Below are 9,753 nucleotides of genomic sequence, written 5' to 3'. Positions count from 1 at the left end.
TGGTGTCCGCTATAGCATGTCACATTGGTACACCTATCACCACCATTAAATAAACATCATATACCAATACATCCTTTATGCACAGCGCCATTCCCTATTTTGTTATACTTAATGTGGGGATGGTTGCTGCGGCCATTTTTCCAGAGCCCCGGCCATTTTCTTGGAGCCACGGCCATTTTCTCGGAGCGCAGCAGCCATTTTCCTGATGTCTCCAGGCACTTGTGTCTGGGGCAGCCGGCGGCCATTTTCCTGTAGCCACGTGAGCGGTATTCGGTTGGGCCTCTAGCGCTGGATTCGGCAACTGAAGCCAGGAAGAGTACGAGAGGCACACGGATCTCCTTGTGGCTTGGCGTTTCTGCTGCAGAACGGACGGCACAGCACGGCTCCTCGGTCAGGGTGGTGAGTCCTTCTGGGGGGCCCCTCAGTCTGTGGCAGCTAGGAGGGTGGTCTTCTCTATCTCGCTTGCCTTAGGTCCCGGGTAGTGACAGGCAAGCGTGGGGCAGGCATGGCGTCTGAAAGCAGGTGTCTCTTCCCCAGACACCCAGCTGGTAGCTGGCTCCTCTGGGTCTGTGGTGCCCCTGGATGCTTTGTCGGAGGTCCTGGAGTCATTCATTTACAGGGTGGAAGTGGTGTGCGGGCGTAAGGTGGGTAAAAAACGCCCCCTTCCCCCTCCATCTTCCAGGGAGGACTCTGATCCAGACTCGGACCCCGCTGTAGCGGGCGGCCCCTGTCTGGACCGCTCAGATGATGCGGGTCCTGACCTTTCGGACAGTGAGGAGGAATCTTCCGCGTCCGTTATGGCGCTGGTGGGGGCACTTATCACGGCTGTGCGGGATACTTTGAAAATTGAGGAAAGGGTTGGGGCATCTGCACAGGTGTAGGTCCCTTTTGGGTCTCACAAGCCGGTCTGCACTGCTAAGGTGTTTCCTTACCTGGCTTATTTTTAAGTTTATTTACAAGATTTGGGAACGCCTGCAGCGCTCTTTTTCAGTTCCGAGGCAGTTTGCGGTGCGTTACCCCCTTGAGGAGAGTTTCTTTAAAATGGGCATCGCCTCCGGTCGTTGACCCTCCGGTGTCCAGGTTAAATAAGGCTACAATGATTCCGGTGGAGGGGCCCCCTTCTTTCAAGGATCCTGCCGACAGAAGGGCTGAAGCTGTTGCTCGGTCTATGTTTATGATGGCGGGGTCGGCACTTCATCCGTGCTAGCCACGGCTCTGGTGTCATAGACACTTACTGAATGGGCTAAGTTATTACACCGCGAGTTGCGTAATGAGCAAGCTTCCCCAGTCTGTGTGGAACTGGCAGACCAGTTGGTGCAAGGACTTAAGTATGTCTGTGATGCGGCCCTAGATATGGCCCAGTTACTTTCAAGGGTCTCTGTGTCGGCCGTAGTTCTGCACCAGCTAATTTGGCTCAAGTGTTGGTCGGCGGACTAGACATCTAAGAAAGCCTTGTAGGAGTTGCCTTTTCCAGGGTGGGAGGCTATTTGGCGCCTCTCTGGATGAAATTATTAAGGACATCACGGGGGGAGAGTACTTCTCTCCCACAGTCCAGAAAGGGTAAGGAGCCCCGCCGTAAGCAGGGCCCCTCTTTTTCCGCTCACAAGCGGCTTTTTCGTCCGCCCGGTACTGCGGGTAAGCGTTCCCAGTCCAACAAGGTTCCCGCAGATGGGCAAAGACGTCCTTGGCATCGCAAGCCAAACAAGCCGGCGGACAAGTCCGCTGCCGCATGAAGGTTTACCCCCACCCGACTTACGGGTGGGGGGTCGCCTTCGGGGGTTTGCGGACCGGTGGACTTCACTTCTTTCCGACCAGTGGGTCTGCGAACTGGTTTTGTCAAGATACAAGATAGAATTTCTTTCTTGTCTGCCAGACAGGTTTTTTCCCTCCAATCTTCATTTTCTCCCGTCTCGTCGAGAGGCCTTGTTTGGAGCGGTACAGGACTTACTACTGCGGGGGGTGATAGTTCCTGTGCCAGCTTCAGAAAGTTTTCGGGGGTTCTACACCAATCTGTTTGTATTTCCGAAGAAAGAAGGGGTCTGCCCGATCCTGGATCTCAGGGCCCTCAATTGTTTTGTGAGGGTACGGAGGTTCAGGATGGAGTCTGTTCGTTCAGTGGTGGGGATTTCCTGGCCTCCTTGAACATCAAGGACGCGTACTTGCATGTTCCCATCTGCGTCAGGCACCAGAGGTTCCTGCGCTTTGCGGTCAGGGACACGCACTATCAATTTGTGGCACTTCCCTGTGGCCTGGCGTCGGCGCCAAGGGTCTTCGCCAAGGTGCTGGCTCTGGTTCTGGCGTTGCTGAGACAGCGAGGGATTGCGCTCGTGGGTTACCTGGACGATCTCCTGAGAGCGGCTTCAGCCTTAGAACTGAGAGAGGATGTGGCGATCACCATGCAGACCTTACAAAAGTTCGGCTGGGTGTTGAATCTCCAGAAGTTGGTGTTGCTCCCGACCCAACACTTGGAGTACTTGGGGTTGATTCTGGACTGTTCAAGGGCGAGGGTCTTTCTTCCATCAAGCAAGCTGATGACTCTTCACTTCGCGGTGCGGTTACTAATGTCCCGCAAGTGGCCATTGCTGCGTTTTTGCATGTGAGTTCTGGGCCTCATGGTAGCTACCTTCGAGGCAGTTCCATATGCTCAATTTCACACTCGGGTCTTGCAGATGGAGATCTTATCCAAATGGGACAAATCTCCGACATCCCTGAATTGTCAGATCCGGTTGGGCTATCTAACCAGAGCTTTGCTTCTTTGGTGGCTAAGGTCGCCGGCCCTCCCTCTCCATTGGACGGTGATCCCGACAGATGCCAGCCTGACTGGCTGGGGGGGGAATTTTGGGCCTCCATTCAGCCCAGGGCCGTGGATGCCGGAAGAATCCCGTCTGTCGATCAACGTTCTGGAGCTGTGGGCGATCAGGCTGTGTCTCTCCATGTGGTCGCATCGGCTGCAGAGTCGCCCGGTCAGGATCCAGTCGGACAATGCCACGGCGATGGCTTATGTCAATGATCAGGGGGGGACGAGGAGCTCAGCAGCAGTGCTGGAGGTCTCTCACATTCTGCAGTGAGCAGAGCGTCACGTGCCGGCTCTGTCAGCCGTTTACATTCCGGGCGTAGAAAACTGGCAAGCAGATTACCTCAGCTGTCAGTGGCTGGATCAGGGGGAGTTTTTACTGCATCCGGAAGTGTTTCGTCTCATTTGCCTGCGGTGGGTCATGCTGGACGTGGATCTTCTGGCCTCTCGCCTCAATCGGAAGATGCTGAGATTTGTGGCCAGAACAAGGGCTTCCTTGGCGGAGGCGTCAGGGGCGTTGGTGGCTCCATGGGGGCATTATCAACTCGTTTATGCCTTCCTTCTTCTCAAACTCCTTCCTCGTCTGCTGCGCAGGGTAGAGGCTGAGGGGATTCTGGTAATTCTAGTTGCCCCAGACTGGCCTCGGCAGCCTTGGTATGTCGACGTAGTATGGATGGTGGTGGACGTTCCCTGGCGGCTGCCGATGCGGGAGGATCTTCTGTCCCAGGGTCCGATATTCCACCCTGCTTTACATGCTCTGGCTTTAACGGCATGGCTGTTGAAAGCCAGGTTCTTAGGGACCGAGGACTGCCAACTTCTGTGATTTCCACTATGTTGAGGGCACGTAAGTCCACTTCTCGGAAGATTTATCATCTCACCTGGAAGGCTTACATCTCTTGGTGTGAGGCTGTGGGGTGGCATCCGCGTTCCTATTCGGTATCTAGGATCCTGGTGTTCCTGTAGCGTGGAGTCGATCAGAAGCTTGCTTTGAGCACCGTCAAGGGGCAGATATCGGCTCTGGCTATCTTTTTTCAGCGGCCATTGGCGGCTCACTCGGTGCGCACGTTTATTCAGGAGGTTCGCCATGTGGCTCCCCCGGTACACCCGCCGCTGCCCCTGTGGGATCTGAATCTGGTGCTCTTGTACTCCAGAAACCACCGTTCAAGAACATTAGGGAGATCCCCTTACTTACGCTCTCTCAGAAGGTTGTGTTTCTAGTGGCTATTACGTCCACAAGGCGGGTTTCTGAGCTGGCGGCCTTGTCATGCAAGTCTGCCTACTTGATTCTCCACAAGGATAAGGCGGTGCTGCGTCCGCAGCCCTTGTTTCTTCCTAAGGTGGTGTCTGCCTTTCTTCTAAATGAGGACATTGTGCTTCCTTCCTTGTGTCCTCGACCGTCTCACCCCAAGGAGATCGCCTTACATTCCTTGGATGTGGTTCGGGCTCTCCGGGTGTAACTGTCTGCTACGGCTCCTTTTCGTAGGTCAGATTCACTGTTTGTCTCTGTGGCTGGTCCAAGGAAGGGCCTGGTGGTTTTGTCGGCCACTATTTCTTGTTGGATCAGACAGATTGTAGTCCAGGCTTATGCCATAAGGGGGCGGGTGCCTCCCTTTCCCATCACGGCGCATTCTACCAGGGTGGTTAGTGCTTCCTGGGCCTTCCGGCATCAAATGTCCATTTCTCAAGTGTGTAAGGCAGCTACCTGGTCCTTGGTACACACTTTCACCAAGTTTTACAAGGTGGACGTTGGCGCACCTTCGGATGCGTGTTTCGGCCACAAAGTTTTGCAAGCGGCCGTATGAGGTTGCGGCTCCTCTTATGGTGAGTTCTTTTGTTGTGGGTGGAATTTGTTTTTTCTGTGTTTCCACCCCTCCTTCGGGCACTGCCTTGGGACGTCCCTAAGGTCAAGACTGAAAATTATGTGTCCGTCAATGAATGAAAGAGAAAATGGAATTTTTTTTCTACTTATCGTAAAATCCCTTTCTCTAAAGTTCATTGACGGACACAGCACCCACCCCTCCTGTTTATGTTTGTACTGCTTTATGACGAACTAAGCTGCCGGGAGCAGAGTGGGAGGTTACTGCCAGTAATGACCACCCCTAGGCGGTGCTGTGCTTGTTTTTTATTTTCTGTCTAGTCCTACTCCTGAAGGTGGCGATATAACCCTAAGGTCAAGACTGAAAGTGCTGTGTCCGTCAATAAACTTCAGAGAAAGGGATTTTACGGTAAGTAGAAAAAAATCCCATTTTTTAACCTAAACCTGACTTGTACTTCTCAACAACATTGTCCCTTACTTGTTTGGAGAGTTCTTTGGTCTTCATGGCAGTGTTTGGTTAGCGGTGCCTCTTGCTTAGGTTTTGCGGCCTCTGGGGCCTTTCAAAAAGGTGTGTATATGTAATGACAGATCACGTGACACTTATGCCCCGTACACACGGTCGGACATTGATCGGACATTCCGACAACAAAATCCATGGATTTTTTCCGACAGATGTTGGCTCAAACTTGTTTTGCATACACACGGTCGCACAAAGTTGTTGGAATTTCCGATCGCCAAGAACGCGGTGACGTACACCACATACAACGCGACTAGAAAAGGCCAGTTCAGAACCAAGCACGGCACCCTTTGGGCTCCTTTTGCTAATCTCGTGTTAGTAAAAGTTTGGTGAGAGACGATTCGCGCTTTTTCAGACTCGTGGTTTTCAGATCGTTTTCTGCTGTTCAGTTTGTGCTTGTGGGTTTGTATCTGCTCTTCAGTGCGTGCAGTCAGTTCGTATTGGAATTTTCTGTGCGATCTTGTCCACTCATTGCTGTTTTTCAGGTCGCTCTTCACAGGCCTTGCTGTTCTTCAGTGCGTTCTGTTACTTCGTTCTGAGCAGCCGACCGTTTTCTAGCCATGTTGCGTATACGTACTCCTCGTAGAGTTCGTGCTGTGCGGGGGCTTGGTGTTGGGGTCCTTACCTTGACACAAGCCCAGTCCATGAACAGGGTGGGGAGGAGTTCATGGACCAAGAATTGGTTACTCCAGCGTGACCAGTTCTGTCATATGCCTTTGCTCCGTGAGAATAATCCTGATGATTTCAGGAACTTTCTCCGGATGATGGACCCCGTATTTCACCGTTTGTTGGCTTTGCAGACCCCCTATATTAGCAGGCAGGATACCTGCATGAGGCAAGCCATCACTCCGGAGCAGAGGCTAGTCGCCACCCTGCGGTAATTGGCGATGGGGAGAAGCCTGCAGGACCTCAAGTTCTCAACAGGCATCTCCCACCAGGCTCTGGGGATCATTATCCCAGAGACCTGTTCTGCCATCATCCAGGTCCTGCAGAAGGAGTATATTAAGGTAAGATTTTTATCCTTTAACATCACATTTTATTGTATTTAATATTGATAATATATTGTATTTCTTTCCTCATTCCCTAATTACCATGATTGTACTATGCTATGAATGTCCCCTTTGTCCTCATGCATGCTGGATTTTTATGTAATTATTTTTTTTGTCCTTCATACATATTTGCCTTCACTTACCTCCCCAGCATGGTCTCCTGGCCCTATATTCACCTCATGTAGTCACTTAACAATGTATTTTGTCAGCTCCATAGTGATTTGTGCTTTAAATTCAGGCAGAGTGCCAGAGGCTTTATTTTTTGGGTCCCCAAATCATTTGGAACCCCCCCCTCCCCCCAACTGCTAAGTCAGCTGATACCAATTCTCTATCTATCCTCAATCATCTATCTGCTGACTTTGCCAAACCCATACACACTATACCCATCTCTTTTGTGGTCAGATGTATGGATGAATTCCCCAAAGCAAGTAGTGCAAGGGCCTGCATGGATACTTTCAAATGGTACTGTTTCAAGTTTTTGTATACTATTATTTTCTTGATAGGTAATAGCAGAATGTCTAAAATGTGCTAAAATGCGTACAGTGTGTATTTATATCTTTGTATTATGACACTTCTTACCTGTCCAGTGGGCTGTCAATAGTGTAAGGAGGGGCTGGCCAAAGTAATACACATTATTTAGGCATTCATCTCCCAATGAAGTGGAGAGGGTTACCTGTCCAAGAGCTCCCCCCCCCTTAAAATGTTAGAAATGGCCCATGAGAGGGTGGGGGGGAGGGGGAATCTGATAGGTGGACCTTATACCTTGGTCTTTCCAAACTCCCTAAAATAAATGTTATACTGATGTTGGCGAAGAATGTTTGTGTCTAATCTGCTTTCCCTGTTTAGGTGCAAATTTTTTTTTTTTTTTCTTGTTTGACTCCACAGTTTCCTTCCAACCCACAGGAATGGCAGACTGTGGCCTCCCACTTTGCCCAGCGGTGGGACTTTCCTAACTGCGGAGGAGCAATTGATGGGAAACACATCCACATCGTCCCAACACCCAACTCGGGGTCATACTATTATAATTATAAGGGGTTCAATAGTATTGTGATGTTGGCAGTGGTGTCGGCTACTTACGAGTTCCTGTATGTGGACATGGGGAAGAATGGGCAGATGTCCGATGGTGGAGTCATCACCCAGACGGAGTTCTACAGGCGTCTCCACAATGGCAGCTTGGACTTGCCACCTCCAGAAGACAATGTGGAAGGACTCCCATTCGTCTTCGTTGCTGATGAAGCGTCTGCGCTGGGGGACCATCTTATGCGGCCATTCCCGATGAGGACCCTCACCCCGGACCAGAGGGTTTTTAATTACCGGCTGGCCAGAGCCAGAAGAGTGGTGGAGAACACGTTTGGAATCATGGCCAGCCGGTTCCGCCTATTTCTTACACCCATACACATGGCGGAGTACAAACTGAATCATATTATCCTGGCGTGCTGTGTTCTACACAACTATTTACGGCAAAATTCTGCCAACTATGCTGGCTCAGTTGGGCCTGAGGCCGGAATTCATAATGAACCAACCCTGATGGCGCTTGAAAGTGCCCGTCCTGGCTTGCCCCCCCTGAGTGCCCGTGAGGTTCATCTAAGATACCTTGATTACTTTGCGGGTAGGGGGGCCGTCAATATGCCAGACAATGTCTGAAACATTTTTAAAATAAAAAAATCATTTGAACTACTAAAATCTTTGGTGACATTTACTGCTTGTGTTTCTTTTAACTGACCCTGACAGAAATGTGGTGAGTCCTGAAAATGGCATGATTGTGTAACATTAAAAAGCACTGTTGGGTGTTATTTACTAAAGGCAAAGACACTTTGCACTACAAGTGCACTTGAAACTGCACTTGTAGTGCAAAGTGGATTTTCCCTTAGGAAATAACCCCCATTGTCACAGAAAACACCAATTTGAGCACAACAAAATTTTTGGAGTGTTCAAACAATAATTCACACATTCTTGAGTATCAATCTTTTCAATACCAGCACAATCACACGTGCATTTATAAAAGGTTTTTAAAACAAACCAACATGTTTGTTGTATAACAATTTTTGGGGTCACATTACTAAAAGTAGAAATGTCCATTTAAGATAAAAAAAGGCATGCTTAAAACCAACAAGAAAGACACAAATCTTGAACTTACAAAGTTCAACTTTTCAAGAAATTGAAGGCAATATCAGACATGAGTATTTATAAACTGTGTTTGATATTGCGTTGCTGGGGTGAAGTCACCCCTGGAAAAGCCAAATTTTGAAGATGCACACAAATTGGTGAATGTCAACATGTGCTAGCTGCCATCACGGGGGATCAAGGGACGTGTTTTGGGGGTGCAACCCCTTCCTCCCATCTACTTTGTTATTGAGGAAGGGGTTGCACCCCCAAAACGCGTCCATTGATCTCCCGTGATGGCAGATAGCACATGTTGACACACTGTGTGCATCTTCAAAATTTGGCTTTTCGAGAATATGTCAAAAAATGTTTGAAATTTTTAGAGCCCAAAAAGCACAAAAAAGGGAAGGGATTTGGAGGGGTTTTGAACACTCCTTAAAACAACATTTGAACATCATTGATGTTTTTCTGGATGTTTTCCAAGTCTCTATTACACCCCATGATCTCCCCGATCAGGATCTGTGCACAGAGGTGAAATGATCTGGATCCACAACATCACGATCACGATCACCTAAAAAGATAGAAACAAAAACACACCATGTATTATAAATATGCCGGCATCCATCTCTTACCTGAGCCTGTGGTCGCAGACACTCACCTGTTGTGGTGACAATTTCCACCACATCTCCTTTCTCCTCCTCCTCCTGTTGTGTTTGGTGGGTCTCCACTTCTTCCTGAGGTGGGGGGTCTGTTGTCTCCTCGGATGAGGGGTGTCCTCGGAGTCTTTTATCCCCTATGTAAAAAAAAATAGGCTTACTTAGCACACAGATATTTGAGAAATAGGAATATGAAACATTGCTTGGAAGTGGGGTACAATTGTCTATTTTGGCAGAGTTCCAAGATTAAGATTTTTTTTGTCCTTTGTCAAGCTTGAATACTTACCTGTTTTTTATAAGCTTCACAGATGGAGTCACCCCTATAGTATACACTGGAGCACCTGTGTGGGACCCCCTAATAAAAAGGGTGTTCTTATGTCCCACACTAGTGCTCCAGCGTCCAGATGTGAAAACTGCTGCTGAGTGTCCTCTCCTTACCCAGAATCTAGTTTGCATTTCATTCTAGTTACAAACCCATCTACACAACCAAATTATTTTAAGAGAAGTAGGCCAAAAAAAATCTATTCAAATGCATATGGCCAAAAAAATGGTGTTTTCTAGGCCGAACGAACAATGTTTCATACGAACGAATAATGTGCCCATGAACATGAAAATTGCCATTTTAAACTGTACAACAGTTAAGAAAAGCACATGGAGAAGCACGAATGTAATAAAAAATAAAGAATAGGAACACAGCACAACTACTTACTTTTTTGCAGCACTCTCCTGATCCTTCTCTACTGCTCGTGCTCCCTTAATTTCAGGTCTGACCACCGCTTCCTGAGCTGATCCTTGGATCGTCGTACCCCAAAATTCCG

Source organism: Aquarana catesbeiana, linkage group LG05, assembly GCF_042186555.1.
Source record: "Aquarana catesbeiana isolate 2022-GZ linkage group LG05, ASM4218655v1, whole genome shotgun sequence".
Taxonomy (NCBI): Eukaryota; Metazoa; Chordata; class Amphibia; order Anura; family Ranidae; genus Aquarana; species Aquarana catesbeiana.
The sequence above is the reverse complement of the archived record's forward strand: the minus strand, read 5'-3'. Positions refer to the sequence as shown.